We start from the raw sequence: 17,070 nt of genomic DNA, 5'->3' as shown, positions 1-17,070 counted from the left end.
GCCAAATGGCCTGTTTTCACACAGTATGGATTCTAAGGATTGACAGCAGTAATTTTTCAAATCCACTGGCAAAGGTGCATTGCCTTTGACTGTGAGCACAGATACATTTTCAAAATCTGCTCAACAGAACTACTTTTAATTAATCATTAACAATACATCAAAGTAGAACACAACATCGAATAAATTGCAATGTACTGGGCAAACCTGGGCTTGCCGGTATGCACAAAGCCTGTTGATCAGGAAACGAGTTGATGCGATGGCCATCCACAAATCTTGCTCCACTGCCAAGGGCTCCCTCCTGTTTCTCATGTACACCAGTGTTGAAAGTGCTGACTTCCATGGGTATGTTGTCACAAATGGTAAGAGTACAGTAATAGCATGGTCAGATATTCACCTATTGCAGTCAGCCAAAGCACGTACAAGAATACTTCTCCAAACGTCAGCGATCCATCCATAGCTCTGTGTATTCCTCCTCTTCTTTTAACATCAACTTTTGTGATGAATCAGAAGACAGTGACTAAATATATCTGCACAAGGACTGCAGATGCTGGAAACCAGAGTCTAGAATAGAGTGGTGCTGGAAAAGCACATCAGGTCAGGCAGCATCTGAGGAGCAGGAAAATCGATGTTTCAGGCAAAATCCCTTCATCAGGAATCTAAATGGATCACATATCCGATCATCAGCTTCTACATTTGTTGAGGGGAGGTAGAATTGAATTTCTTTTGCAGAGGTTTTGAATGTGAGGCAGTGCATTTTGACAGCTGCATCTGTTGTTGATGATACCAATGGAAACATCTCAAGTGAACCCCACTGCCTCTCAAAAAAGACCAAGTTTTGACCTGAAAGGTTGAAATTTATCTTTGATGATCAGGATCATCTCATTCTTCCTCTACATTTGAACATTCAGCTCACTCAGATGGCTGAAAATGTCTGGGAGATTTGCCAGCTTAGCTGCTGGCAGCCCAGCAGTAATCATCAGCGAGTAGAATCATGGAATCCCTACAGTGAGGAAGCAGGCCATATGGCCATATAAAGAGCATCCCACCCAGACCCAAGCCTCCTACCACTGTAACCCTGCATTTACCATGGGTGACTCACCTAACTTGCACATCTCTGGACACTGTGGGCAACTGAGCATGGTCAATCCACCTAATTTGCACATCTCTGGACCGCGGGAGGAAACCCACACAGACCCAGGGAGAAAATGCAGAACTCCACACAGACAGTTGCCTGAGGCTAAAATCGAACACAGGTCCCTGACATTGTGAGGCAGCAGTGCTAATTACTGAGCCACCGTGCTGCCCATAAAATAGATAAGGCAGTTCATGTGTTTTTGAAAAATCAAAATGCAGTACCAAAACCGACAGACAAACCAATGGAACACCCATGGGATCTCCAATATCAGGGTTCTTAACAAAGGCAGTAATGCAGAGAGTCAAGCAAACAGTTCTGCCAACTATCCAACCCAAACTTTGGGTCCACTACATGGACAACACCTTTGTTATCACTAAACAAATACATTTAGAGGAAACCTTCAAGACTATCAATAATATCCTTACTAGCATAAAATTCACTAAAGAGGAGGAAAACAACAGCAAACTGCCATTCCTAGATGTCGCAGTAGAGCGAACAGCCAATGGGGAACTTCAAACCAGCATCTGCAGGAAAACAACACATACGGACCAAATACTGAACTACAGAAGCAATCATCCCAACACCCACAAACAAAGCTGCATTAGAACATTATTTCAATGAGCCACCACACACTACAGCACAGAGGAACTACGCAGAGCAGAGGAAAACCACCTATACCATGTAATCAAAAAGAACAGGTACTCAGTGAACACAGTCCGCTGATTTCTCAGCAACAAACCCAAACAAGCAGACAAAGCGTGCCCAGAAAGCCTAGCCACTCTCCCCTACATCAAAGATATCACAGAAATGACTGTCAGACTACTCAGACCTCTTGGCATCATGGTAGCCCACCAATACATTAAAGCAGCAGCTAATGAACTTAAAAGATCCAATTCAGATATCAAGCAAAACAAACGCCATTTATAAAATACCTTGCAAGAACTGTACCAAACACCATGTTGGAAAAACAGGTCCAAAAGCCACCAGGATACATGAACATCAACCAACTACAGAAAGGCATTACCTACTATCTCTAGTGCCCTTACATACAGATGAGGAAGGACACCACTTTGATTGGGACAACACATCCATCCTAGGAGAAGCCAAACAGAGATACGCACGAGAATTCCTAGAAGCATGGCATTCCAACCAGAACTCTATCAGCAAACACATCGACTTGGACCCCATCTATCACCCTCTGAGAAAAAGAACAGGAAATGACATCACCAACCCAAGGAAACCTAAACACATAAATAGAAAGCGGGATATAATACCAGTGTTTCACTAGAGACTCACTGTCCAGCATGGTGACAAAATGTCTGAAAATGAACCTTCCAGTTCAGCAAGCAAATGTACATCCAGTTATTCAGGTCTCTGGGGATGACTCAGCCAACCTTTCTACAAAATAACAGGATCTCTTATCTCCATCTGAGAGGGCACACTGAACTTTAGCTTAATATTTCATCCAACAGCACTCCTTCAATACTGCTCTGGACTGCCAGCCAAGATTATGTGGTGAAGTTTCCTGACTGAAGCCTGAACACCACAATCCTGACATGTCAAGGGTGAGAATACTACCACTGAGCTGCAGCGAAACAAAGGAGCAAAGGTTCATTCCCAGAAAGTGAGCATGCTGACTTTGTTCTGTGAGCACAAATGCTGACTAACATTCAAATGGTCACATACTCAAACACTCATGTGGCTCATGTAACAAACATTATAATGTTGCTGAAAAAATGCACATTTTATTGAAACTTTTCATCACAAGAATATCAATATAAAAGGGAAAACAGCATTTTATTAAAAGCAAAATACTGCGGATGCTGGAAATTTGAAACATGGACAGAGAATGCTGGAGAAAATCAGTAAGGCTGGGACCACCTGTGAAGACACTAACAAAGTTAATGTTTCAAGTCCAATGTGATTTCTCTCGAACTGTATGCATGAGTACTGTGTGAGAGAAGAGTGCTGACTGGTTGACAGGTGGACCCTGAAAATCCTACTGTTAGCACCATAAGTGTTCAAGAGGGATTTGTCCTCTCTCCACAGTCAAAAATCAAATGACACCAGGTCATAGTCCAACAGGTTTGTTTGAAATTGCAAGCTTTCGAAGTTCAGCTCCTTCCGCAGACATGGTGAAAAAGCAGAGTGGCCACCTGACTAATGATGCTTGTCTTGACACATTGCTAATGCTACCCAAAAAATCCCTCTCCCATGCTGCTTCCCTGCAGCTCTCAGCTCCTGCTTCATTTGGCACACTTCCTGCAGCTCTACTTTGACCTGCCAAATAACTTACTTGGGTGACATTTTCCTATTCCCACACTGGCTAATTAATGCCAGACTTGTGACACACCAGGCAAGGGCTGACTAACATGTGGGGACTCATGCCAAAATTGCAGGAGCTGTCCCACCAGTAAAACAACAGCCTGACATAGTCATACTCATAGATTGAATTGTTACCACTTGCCAAGATGGTGCAGCTCCAACACTGAGAAACTTGACTAACCATAGGAATGATACATCACAAGAAGGGGGCCATTCTGACCACGTTATCCATGCCAACCCAAATACCCTTTCTAATCCCATCTCCCTCCACATAGCCCATAGCCCTGCAGCTTACGGCACTGAAAGGGCAAATCCAGGAACTTTTAAAAAGAGTTTAGGGTTTCTGCTCCACCACTGACTCAGGTAGCGAATTTCAGATACCCACTACCCTCTACATAATTCGGTGTTTCATCACATCCCCTCTAATCCATCTGCCACTTAGCTTGAATCTATGACCCCTGGTTTTTGAACTCTCTGCCGAGAGAAACAGGTTTCTCCTGTCTGCTATGTCTCTACCCCTCAAACTTTGTATACCTCAATTGTGTCACCCCCTCAGCCTTCTCTGTTCCAAGGAAAACGATCCCAACCTCTCCAATCTCTCCTCTCCAGCCCTGACATCATTCTGATAAATCTTCTCTGCAATCTGTCCAGAGCAATTAGATCCTCCCTGTAATGTGGTAAGCAAAACTGCACACAATACTCCAGTTGTGGCCTCACCAATATCTTATACAGTTTCATCATTATCCTCTACTTCTGTATTCATTACCTCTGCCAAAGAAGGAGAGCATTCCATGTGCTTTCTTTACAACCTTATCTACCTACACTGCTATCTTTAGGGAGCTGCGCACTTGCACACCTATCAGCATCTCTCCATTTATTGTGTATTCTTTTTTAATGATTGAACTCCCTAAATGCATTATCTCACACTTATCAGAGTTGAACTCCACCTGCCACTTTCCTGTCCATTCCACCAAAATGTCTATATTATTTTGAAGCTTACAGCTATCCTCTACATTATCCACTATCCAGCCAATTGTTGTGTCATCTGCAAATTTGCTACTTGTATCCTCCACGTTCAAGTCCAAAATGTTAATGTATAAAATAAACATCAGGACACCCAACACTGAGCTCTGTGGAACACTGCTTCAGACAGCTTTCCATTCACAAGGGCAACCATTGACCATTACCCTTTGTTTCTTGTTACTAAACCAACTTTGTAGCCAAAGCCAGCCATGATAAACAACTAACTTTATCTGCACCCAAAAATCACCACAACATGGGAATATAAGAACAGGAACTGACATTTTAGTCCTTCAAGGCCTGTTCTGTCATTTGACGAGATCATAGCTGATCTATGTTCTTCGTCCCATTTCTTTTCATGCTGTCATTCCGATTTAAGATTGTTCCATCATCAATTGTTGTATCTAGAAGAGGTTTTCAAACTTCTACCACCCTTTTGTGTATAGAAATGCCCTTCTAATTTCTCTCCTAAAAAAAACCCAGCTCTAATTTTTAGACAACACCATCTCCTCCTTCTCTTCCCACTAATTCAATCCCCCCATCTGACGATACTCCTGATGAAGAGCTTTTGCACGAAACATTGATTTTCCTGCTCCTTGGATGCTGCCTGACCTGTTGTGCTTTTCCAGCATCACTCTGATCTAGAGTTTGATTTCCAGCATCTGCAGTCCTTGTTTTTACCTCGTGAATACTCACCAAGTCACCAAGAGTCCTCAGATAGCACCTTCCATTACTGTAATCACAATTACCTCAAAGGACAAAGACAGCAGACATAGGGGAACGCCACCACTTGTAAGTTCCTCTCTGAGCCACATGCAATCGTCAGTTAGAGCTATCTCACCATTTGTTTGCTGTCACCAGTCCAAACATGGACCCCTCCTCTCTGGCATCATGTTTTGTGTACCTACATCTAATGGACTGCTATGGTTCAAGAACATGGTTCACTACTACCCACTCAAGGGCAATTATAAATCAGCTTTCTGCCCACATCCAATGGATAAGCAAAAAATAAGGCTCCAGGAGTTACAATGGCATTGCGTTTAGTCTGGGTGAACACCAAGTTCCAATTTTAAACTGGCAATGTCAACTCCTCTGCACAAAGCAGCACCCCATCTCCTACGTCTCAAAAACTCTTGCTGTTTGAGAAGATTTAAATCTCTAAAATCATCTCAGAAGTAGGAAAGGTTGAATAGCCCAGATAAGATGGGTTTCACTTATTTGACTATGTTCATGAATCCCACACTTTACAATAACATCAACTTCAGTAGAATAACTGCAGCGAATGCTTTTTAACTACATGTCTCATGTAAAGAATGCCAGGTCTCTTTCTTGCCAAAATCTTTTTGTGTTTAACTTATGGGGTGTGGATATCACTGACTAGGCCAACATTTGTTGCCCATTTCTAATTGCCCTTGTAAAGGACACTTGGAAGTCACCTTCTTGAACTGGTGAAGTCCATGTGGTATGTGTACACCCACAGTGCTGTTAAGAAGGGAGTCCCAGTGACACTGGAGGAATAATATATGTCCCAGTCAGAATGGTGTGTGGTTTGGAGATGGATTTGCAAGTGGTGGCGTTCCCTCCACTTGTCCCTGAAAGCCAGCAGCTGAACCTGTGCTGTTGTATTTTGTCACACAGACAGTGTAGGTTAAAGAGACATGCTCATGGCATCATCACTGTGCCATAGTGTGTGACCTGGACATATAAAAATCTCATACTCCACATTAACTCAGATCACTTGAAACTTGACACTCTACTGGAAGCATGCTCCTCTGTTGTAACTAATAATTTAATACCAGCCCAGGCATTATGTGCCTAAGGATCTGATATTTGTGTATTGTAGTCAGTCGTAGCAAATGCCTGTTGGATTCCTCAATACTGAACCAAAATATCCACACCCTGTTATTAACATTATGTGAAATAATCTAAACATTGCAACAACTGTGGGCGGCACGGTGGCTCGGTGGTTAGCACTGCTGCCTCACAACACCTTGGTTCCAGGTTCGATTCTAGCCTCGGGCGACTGTCTGTGTGGAGTTTGCACATTCTCCCCGTGTTTGCGTGGGTTTCCTCCAGGTGCTCCGGTTTCCTCCCACAATCCAAAAGATGTGCCGGTTAGGTGAATTGGCCATGCTAAATTACCCATAGTGTTAGGTGCATTAGTCAGAGGGAAACGGATCTGGGTGGGTTACTCTTCAGAGGGCCAGTGTGGATTTGTTGGGCCGAAGGGTCTGTTTCTGCACTGTATGGAATCTAATCTAAAAATCTAATTGATCACCCTATTGGAGGAAACTCATGGCACCTACACATCTCTGACTCAGTGTGGTACAATTCACAAGATAACACAAACACTGGCCTCTGGACTGAAATAGATTCAGTGAAGTGGACTTCAAGTGTTATATCTCTGGCAGCAGCTACTGTCCCAACCCCCAGGGTTTTAGGATCAAATGTGGCTACTAATAGTTGTGGCTTCACCTCTGACCTTTCAGCAGCCTTCAGGCAAAGAGACTCAGAAGAATACAAAGAGAACACATATGAGCAGAAATTGTTGCAAAAACTCAACAGGTCTGGCAGCATCTGTGAAGTGAAACCACAGTTAATATTTCAAACCCAGTGATCCTTCTTCAGAATGGGAAAAAAAAGAGGATATTCCTTTCATTTTTCTCTAAGATAAGCATATGTGAAAAGTCACCAAATTTCAAGTCTCTTGCAAGATCTCAACAGAGAATAAACATCACTGAGAAGCTATATATCTCACAACAAGAGTGATGAGATTTGAAATGTCTGGTAAAATGCTGACAATGGAACAGATTGGAAGTTAGTAGAAAGTTGGGTTGTGTGGATGGGCAAGAACAAAAGGGGAAGTATACAAAAGTTTAAGTGCAGACTATCTTCTTAACCCTCTCTTCCCTATGTCTAGCTTTATCTCCAACAAGTGTGAGGAATGCACAAACCTCTTCATCACTGAGATCAAAATCATCCAATCAGCTGCCCTTCCCTCTTTCATACCTTCTCCAAACCTACCAAGTAAACTATCTGCCTCCTAGCTGTATCCATTGACATGTGCATTTCTCTGGTTTCTCTCCTACCTCCCGTTGTGCCCTCTCTGAGCTCATAGAGTCATAGAGATGTACAGCATGGAAACAGACCCTTTGGTCCAACCCGTCCATGCCGACCAGATATCCCAATCCAATCTACCTGTCAGCACCTGGCCCATATCCCTCCAAACCTTTCCTATTCATATACGCATCCAAATGCCTCTTAACTCTTGCAATTGTACCAGCCTCCACCACTTCCTCTGGCAGCACATTCCATACATGTACCACCCGCTGTGTGAAAACATTGCCCCTTACCTCTCTTTTATATCTTTCCCCTCTCACCCTAAACCTATTCCCTCTATTTCTGGACTCCTCAACCCCAGGGAAAAGACTGTGCCTATTTACCTTATCCATGCCCCTCATAATTTTGTAAACCTCTATAAGGTCACCCCCCAGCCTCCAACGCTCCAGGGAAAACTGCCCCAGCCTGTTGAGCCTCTCCATATAGCTCAAATCCTCCAACCCTGGCAACATCCTTCTTTTCTGAACCTTTTCAAGTTTCACAACATCTTTCCTATAGGAAGGAGACCAGAATTGCACACAATATTCCAACAGCGGCCTAACCAATGTCCTGTACAGCCGTAACATGACCTCCCAACTCCTGTACTCAATACTCTGACCAATAAAGGAAAGCATACCAAACCGCCTTCTTCATTATCCTATCTATCTGCAACTCCACTTTCAAGGAGCTATGAACCTGCACTCCAAGGTCTCTTTGTCCAGCAACACTTCCTAGGACTTAACCATTAATTGTATACGTCCTGCTAAGATTTGCTTTCCCAAAGTACAGCACCTCGCATTTATCTGAATTAAACTCCATCTGCCACTTCTCTGCCCATTGGCCCATCTGGTCAAGATCCTGTTGTACTCTGAGGTAACCCTCTTCGTTGTCCACTACACCTCCAATTTTAGTATCATCTGCAAACTTACTAACTGTACCTCTTATGCTCGCATTCAAATCATTTATGTAAATGACAAAAAGTAGAGGACCCAGCACCGATCCTTGTGGCATTCCACTGGTCACAGGCCTCCAGTCTGAAAAACTACCCTCCACCATCACCCTCTGTCTTCTACCTTTGAGCCAGTTCTGTATCCAAATGGCTAGTTCTCCCTGTATTCCATGAGATCTAACCTTGATAATCAATTCCTGATGACCCCACTCCCACTATACTCTTCCCATGTAGCATAATTTCCCAGTTCCCTCCATTGGAGCAGTCTGTGTCCTGTTCAGATTTGTTATCCTCACTGGTCTTCTCTAACAACATCCCTGACTTCCTGTCCTTGCAAATCTCCTTTTCCTTCGTGTTACTTTTCCCTCCCAAGTCCATACCCATCTTTTCCAGAACTTTGCATTTCAATCCCTGTCTTCATATTACCACCTCTGCCACCAGACTGAAATAGCTCTAATTGAAGTCACAAATGATATCTTATTAAATTCTGGCTGAGGCAAACTGTTCCTCTTCATCTTCCTCAGACTTTCTGTAGTGTTTGATGGAGTTAACCATCCAATGTCTTCCAATATCTTGCCAGTTTTCCAAATGATTGGGACTGGATTCATTTTTTCTTTCCTTTTTATTTATCTAATCATAGTCAGGGATTTATTCACAAAAAAACAGTGAACTATGGAACCTGGAAATCAGAAGCAAAATCAGAAATCGCTGGAAAACCTCAGCAGGTCTGGCAGCATCAGTGAAGAGAAAGTAGAGTTAACAGAAGGGTTCTGAAGAAGGGTTTTTGGATCTCAAATTTTAATTTTGCTTTTTCTCCACAAAAAATAATTCACAATGCTTTCTCGTCATTCTGTGAAGGTTACCTCTGGTTCCCCCATGATCTACCCTTGGCCATTTCTTGTTTCACATTGCCATGTTGCTTCCACAGCAACATAATCCAAAAGCACAAGTCAATGTCCATACACCCACTGACAGTCGCTCTATTTCAACAACACTTCCTTGACTACTTCACTGTCTTGAGATTTTCAGCTCGTCTGTCCAACATCCAGCTCTGAATGAGCAAACATCCCTCCTATTGAATATTGGGAAGACTGAAGCCACTGTCTTTGGTTTCTAAGACAAACTCCACTCACTCCCTGTAAATGTATGAGTTCAAACCAGTCTATCTGCACCCTTGGCATCAAACCTGACACCGAATTGAGCTTTTGATCCACACCATCACTAAGAACATCACTCAATTCAGTTTCTGACTCAGTTATCCAAAATACATTTGTTGCCTCAACACTTGATTGATCCAACTATTTTTGTCAAGTCTCCCACATTCTACGCTCCATAAACTTGAAGTCATCCAATACTCAGCTTTGCAAGGCGTAACTTGCGCAAAATGCTGTCCATCTTCCACGCCTGAACCCACTGACCTATCATTGGCTTCTAATTGAGAAGCACCTGATTTTCAATCTGCTCAGGTCCCTCTTTGGCCTCTCACCTCCCAATGTCTGTAATCTTCTCTAGGCCCACAGCTCTCTGAGACATCGAACTCGAGTATCCCTGATGTGAATTTCTCAACCAGCGATTGTGCTTTCAGCCGCCAGGGCACATAACACTGGAATATATAGGGGATGTAGGTTTGCTCGCTGAGCTGTAGGCTTGATATCCAGACATTTCATTACCTGGCTAGGTAACATCATCAGTGGCGATCTCCAAGTGAAGCGAAGCTGTTGTCTCCTGCTTTCTATTTATATCTTTCTCCTGGATGGGGTTCCTGGGGTTTGTGGTGATGTCATTTCCTGTTCATTTTCTGAGGGGCTGATAGATGTCATCTCGATCTATGTGCCATAGATCAGAAAATGAACTGGAAATGACATCACCACAAACCCCAGGAACCCCATCCAGGAGAAAGGTATAAATAGAAAGCAGGAGACAACAGCTTCGCTTCACTTGGAGGTCACCACTGATGATGTTACCTAGCCAGGTAATGAAACGTCTGGATATCAAACCTACAGCTCAGCGAGCAAACCTACACCCTAAACCTCAACCTGAACTACAAACCTTGCAAAAACTGGAACATATTTTTCAACACATTTTACCTTATTTCCTTTAGGATGAATACTTTACATCTGTCTTTACCAAGGAAGAAGATGTTGCAAAGATAATGAGAAATAGGGGCTAATTTAGATGCTTGAACGATTTAAATTAATAAGGAAAAGATATTGAATATGTTGTCTGTACTTCAAGTTAACTAAGCACGAGGTCTAGATGAAATGCAAGGAGATGACCAGAGATTTGTAAACTTTAAACCTTTGTTCAAATAATCCCAGGAACTATTGGTAAGACAGTTTAACCTTGGTCATTAGAAAAAATTAATTTGGGGCAAAATTCATAGTCACTTGGAAGAAATCTGGTTTATAGCAGAGTCAGCATGGATTTTTCTCAGGGAAACTTCACAGAAAGCCTATATGATGGAAGCAAGCCATTCAGCCCATGCCAACCCTCCAATCAGCATCCCACCCAGATCCATCCCATCACCCCACATTTACCATGGCTAATTTCACCTAGCCCGCACATCCCTGGACACTATAGGCAACTAAGCATGGCCAATCCACGTAACCTGCAAATCTTTGGACTGTGGGAGGAAACCCATGCAGACATGGGGAGAATATGCAAGCTTCACACAGATGGTCACCCAGAGGTGGAATCAAACCCAGGTCCCTGATGCTGTGAGGCACCAGTGCTAACCAGTGGGCCACTGTGTCACCCCATGTTTGATAAACGTCCTGGAGTCCGTTTGAAGAGTTGACAGAGAGGGCTGAGTAGGGTGATGCCATTGGACTTCATAAAGCATTTAATAAAGTGCCACACAACAGACCTGTGAGCAAATTTATAGCACATAGAATAAAAGAGAGAGTAGCAACATGGATAACAAATTGGCTAAATGATAGGAAACAGAGTAATGGTGAATGCACGTTTTTTGGGCCAGAGAAAGGTTTGTACTGGAGTTCCACAAGGTTGCTCTCCCTGATCTATATTAATGTATTGGGCACCATTTTAACATTCACAGCTGATACAAAACGTGGAAGCATTATGGACTGTGAGGAGGACAGTGTAGACTTTCTAAAGGATGTAAACAAGTTAGTGGAAGGAGCAGACAAAGTTTAATGCAGAGAAATGTGAATCGATTCATTTTGGCAGGAAAAACATAGAGAATACAAAACAAAAGGCACAATTCTAAAGGGCATGCTGGACTAGAGAGACATGTGAATAAGTACATAAGGGATGGAAAATGGCAGGAGAGGTGGAGAGCGCAGTTAATACATCGTACTTCATCCAGGGCTTGATGAAAATGGGCATGGAGTAGAAAAAGCAAGAAGGTATTGCTGAACTTGTCTAAAACACTGGTTCAGCTTCAAGTGGAGTATTGTGGTCAGTTCTAAACTCTGAACTTAAGGAAAGAAAGGTTCATCAGAACGGTAGCAGGGATGAGGAACATCATCGCTTTGATAGATTGGAGCGTACGGGACTGTTAACTTTGGAGAAGAGAACGTTGAGAGGCGGTTTGAAAGAACTAGTCAAGACAATGAGGAGTCTGGAAAGAGGGGATAGAGAGAAACTGGTGGAAGGATCAAGGATTCTAGTAACTGGCAAAAAAAAGCAGTGGAGGCATGAGGAGTAACCTTTCCACATAGCAAGTGGTTAAGGTTTGAGAATGTGCTACCAGAGAGGTGGGTGGAGGTGGTTTCAATTAAGGCATTCCGGAGGGAATTGGATTATTCTCTGAAAAGGAAGAAGGTGCTGAGTTACTGGGAGAATGTGGGCGAGTGGCACAAGAGGCACAGTGCTCTGAATAGCCTCCTTCTGCATTGTAGCAATTCTATGATTCATTGATTGTAATCTACCTCTTTGACAAAGTACTGGCTCCAACACCTCTTTCTGTGGCTCGGCATGATAGTTTGTTTTATAATTCTCCTGCTGTTGCTCATAGGGTGGAGACATTTAATGACAACAGTGATAATGATGCAAGAAATGATTGCTGGCAATTGGACAAATAAAGAAATAAATGATTAGTGAACCATCCCTGTTGCCCTGGTGCCACCCTTATTACATGTTCTGGATGCCTTGGGTTTAAACACTTTGGAAATTTTGCTGCTTTTGTTGATTACCTGGCCGGTTGAAGTTGCTTGTTCTGTTTTGTGGTGAGCCCAAGAGGAACAAGCCTTCTTTTCGATGTTGAAATTCTGAAAATGTGGTGGAGGTGGGAGTCAAGGCTTCTCTGTAAGAAAGGGAAGGCTGTGGCAAGTGCAGCATTAGGTTAATGGCTACAGAAAGAGCAAGCGTTGTATATGCTACCTGTCCTGTCCTGCTCATAGTTATTTTTGACAAAAGATTGGCTGTCATGGGATCTTAGTGACCTTCCATAAGTAACTATGCAGCTTAAACTCTTCGACATCCCACACTTTGCACAGGTGAATTGGCCTCCCCAAGTATCATGATTGTGCCTCTGGGTGTGATCTTCGAGGAGAAAGTGAGGTCTGCAGATGCTGGAGATTCCTGAAGAAGGGCTTATACCTGAAACGTCGAATCTCCTGTTCCTTGGATGCTGCCTGACCTGCTGCGCTTTTCCAGCAACACATTTTCACCTCTGGGTGTGATACTCACCTTGCCGGTCTCCACCTTCTGACCCATTGTCCTACGAATATGTTAGGACAGAGCTTTCCAAAGAGGGGGTGTCGGGATCCCAAGTGGCTTTGCGAGCTGAAATTTTCAGGTCATGCTTTCTGAGGCAGTATTAGCAGTGTTATATCAGCTGTACCCTCCCCCCCCCCCCCCCCCCCCCCCCCCGCCCACTTGAACAAATCGATCTCCTTTCACACAGCTCTCACTCAGGGATTGTGACAACGTTCAAGACTCAAAATAATGTCAAAATGAGAAAAAGTTCAGAAGTTCAGAATTTGAAGTTCATGGGCTCCAGCTGCCACCTCTTTACCATGAATGCACAATCCCTTTACACATCCATTCCCCCATTAGGATGGGCTCCAGGAACGGTCTCCACTTCTTCCTGGAAAAATGGCCTGAAATGCCTCCATCCTTCACCTGGTCAAGTTCATCCTCACTTCGAACAACTTAGAATTAGAATCCCTATAATGTGGAAACAGGTCCTTCGGCTTAACAAGTCCACACTGACCCCCTGAAGAGTAACCAAGCCAGACCCATTCCCTTACCCCATATTCACACCTGACTAATAACCTGCGCTATGGGCAGTTTAGCATGGCCAATTCACCTAACCTCCACTTCTTTGGGTTGTGGAAGGGAACTGGAGGAACCCCGCACAGACATGGGGAGAATGTGCAAACTCCAACAGTCGCCTGAGGGTGGAATCAAACCCAGAGCCATGGCACTGTGAGGCAGCAGTGCTGACCACTGAGCCGCTGTGCCAGCCTAACCAGACAAACTTCTCCTTTAACTCCTCACTTTTTTCAGCGGGGTGGCCATGGATACCCGTATGGGCCCTGTTCATGGCTGTCTCTTTGTGGGGTACATGAAACGTTCCTTGTTCCAGTCCTACTACGGTCCCCATCCACAACTCTTTCTCCAGAATATCAATGGTGCTGCTTCCCTAGCTTGTCCAGAATTGGAAACATTTATCAAGTTTGCTTCCAATTTCCACCCTGATCTCATCTTGTCCAACTCTGGCTGCTCTCTTCCCTTCCTTGACATCTCAGTTTCCATTTCTAGAGATAGACTAGCTATTGTATCCACTACAAACCAACTGATTTCCACAGTTACGTTGACTATACATCCTCACACCCTGCTTCCTTTAAGAATCCTTCCCATTCTACCAGTTTCTCTGAATCCATTGCATCTGTCTGATGATTCCACCTTCCATAGAGATTCTCCATTACATGGTCGACAGGGCCCTTAGCTGTGTCTGAACTGTCTCCTGAACTTTGACCTCACCCCTCTCCTTCCCTCCCAGAACAGTAATACGGTCTCCCTGTTCCTCACTTACCATCCAGGTAAAAACAATGACTGCAGACGCTGGAAACCAGATTCTGGATTAGTGGTGCTGGAAAAGCACAGCAGTTCAGGCAGCATCTGAGGAGCAGTAAAATCGATGTTTCGGGCAAAAGCCCTTCATCAGGAATACAGGCAGAGAGCCTGAAGGGTGGAGAGATAAATGAGAGGAGGGTGGGGGTGGGGAGAAAGTAGCATAGAGTACAATAGGTGAGTGGGGGTGACGATGAAGGTGATAAGCTAAAAAATGTGTTGCTGGAAATGTGCAGCAGGTCAGGCAGCATCCAAGGAGCAGGAGAATCGATGTTTCGGGCATAAACCCTTCTTCAGGAAGGTGATAAGTCAGGGAGGAGGGTGGGGGAAGTAGCAAAGAGTACAATGGGTGGATGGGGGGGTGGGATAAAGGTGCTGGTCAGGGAGGAGGGTGGAGTAGATAGATGGAAAAGAAGATAGGCAGGTAGGACAAGTCATGGGGACAGTGCTGAGCTGGAAGTTTGGGACTGGGGTGAGGCAGGGGAAGGGGAAATGAGGAAACTGTTGAAGTCCACATTGATGCCCTGGGGTTGAAGTGTTCTGAGGCGGAAGATGAGGCGTTCTTCCTCCAGGCGTCTGGTGGTGAGGGAGCGGCGGTGAAGGAGGCCCAGGACCTCCATGCCCTCGGCGGAGTGGGAGGGGGAGTTGAAATGTTGGGCCGCAGGGTGGTGTGGTTGATTGGTGCAGGTGTCCCAGAGATGTTCCCTAAAGCGCTCCGCTAGGAGGCATCCAGTCTCCCCAATGTAGAGGAGACTGCATCGGGAGCAACGGATGCAATAAATGATATTAGTGGATGTGCAGGTAAAACTTTGTTGGATGTAGAAGGTTCCTTTAGGGCCTTGGAAGGAGGTGAGGGAGGAGGTGTGGGCGCAGGTTTTGCAATTTCTGTGGTGGCAGGGGAAGGTGCCAGGACGGGAGTGTGGGTTGTAGGGGGACATGGACCTGACCAGGTGGTCATGGAGGGAACGGTCTTTGCGGAAGGTGGAAAGGGGTGGGGAGGGAAATATATCCCTAGTGGTGGGGTCTTTTTGGAGGTAGCAGAAATGTCAGCGGATGATTTGGTTTATGCGAAGGTTGGGAGGGTGGAAGGTGAGCTTGTTATGGTTGTTATGGTTGGAGGGGTGGGGTCTGAGGGCGGAGGTGCAGGATGTGGACGAGATGCGTTGGAGGGCATCTTTAACCACGTGGGAAGGGAAATTGTGGCCTCTAAAGAAGGAGGCCATCTGTTGTGTTCTGTGGTGGAACTGGTCCTCCTGGGAGAAGATAGAGCGGAGGTGGAGGAATTGGGAATATGGAATGGCATTTTTGCAGGAGGTAGGGTGGGAAGAGTTGTAATCCAGGTAGCTGTGGGAGTCGGTGGGTTTGTAAAAAGTGTTGGTGTCAAGTCGGTCGTCATTAATGGAGATGGAGAGGTCCAGGAAGGAGAGGGAGGTGACAGAGATGGTCCAGGTAAATTTAAGGTCAGGGTGGAATGTGTTGGTGAAGTTGATGAATTGCTCAACCTCCTCGTGGGAGCACGAGGTGGCACCAATACAGTCATCAATGTAGTGGAGGAAGAGGTGGGGAGTGGTGCTGGTGTAATTATGGAAGATCAACTGTTCTACATAGCCAACAAAGAGACAGGCATAGCTGAGGCCCATATGGGTGCCCATGGCTACCCCTTTGGTCTGGAGGAAGTGGGAGGATTCGAAGGAGAAATTGTTAAGGGTGAGGACCAGTTCGGCCAAACGAATGAGAGTGTCGGTGGAAGGGTACTGTTGGTGACATCGGGAGAGGAAGAAACGGAGGGCTTGGAGGCCCTGGTCATGGCGGATGGAGGTGTAGAGGGATTGGATATCCATGGTGAAGATGAGGCGTTGGGGCCAGGGAAATGGAAGTTCTTGGAGGAGGTGGAGGGTATGGGGAGTGTATGTGGGGAGTTCCTGGACTGGGGGGATAGGACAGTATTGAGGTAGGTGGAGATGAGTTCAGTGGGGCAGGAGCATGCTGAGACAATGGGTCGACCAGGGTGATCAGGGTTGTGGATCTTGGGAAGGAGATAGAATTGGGCAGTGCGGGGTTCCCGGACTATGAGGTTGGAAGCTTTGGGTGGGAGATCTCCTGAGGTGATGAAGTTCTGTATGGTCTGGGAGATGATGGTTTGATGATGGGGGGTGGGGTCATGGTCAAGGGGGCGGTAGGAGAAGGTGTCCTTGAGTTGGCCTTTAGCTTCAGCAGTATAGAGGTCAGTCGTGCCAGACTACGACTGCACCCCCTTTATCTGTTGGCTTGATGGTGAGGTTGGGATTGGAGCAGAGTGAGTAGAGGGCAGCGTGTTGTGAGGGTTGGAGTGGGGGAGTGGGGTAGACAGGTTGAGGCAGTTAATGTCCCGGCGGCAGTTGAAAATGAAGAGGGCAGGTAATAGGTCAGTGCGGGGTGTCCAGGTGGATGCAGTGTGTTGGAGGTGGGTGAAGGGGTCCTCGGAAGGTGGGCGGGAGTCCTGATTGTGAAAGTAAGCTCA

Source organism: Hemiscyllium ocellatum, chromosome 21, assembly GCF_020745735.1.
Source record: "Hemiscyllium ocellatum isolate sHemOce1 chromosome 21, sHemOce1.pat.X.cur, whole genome shotgun sequence".
Lineage (NCBI taxonomy): Eukaryota > Metazoa > Chordata > Chondrichthyes > Orectolobiformes > Hemiscylliidae > Hemiscyllium > Hemiscyllium ocellatum.
This window is presented reverse-complemented; position numbering follows the sequence as displayed.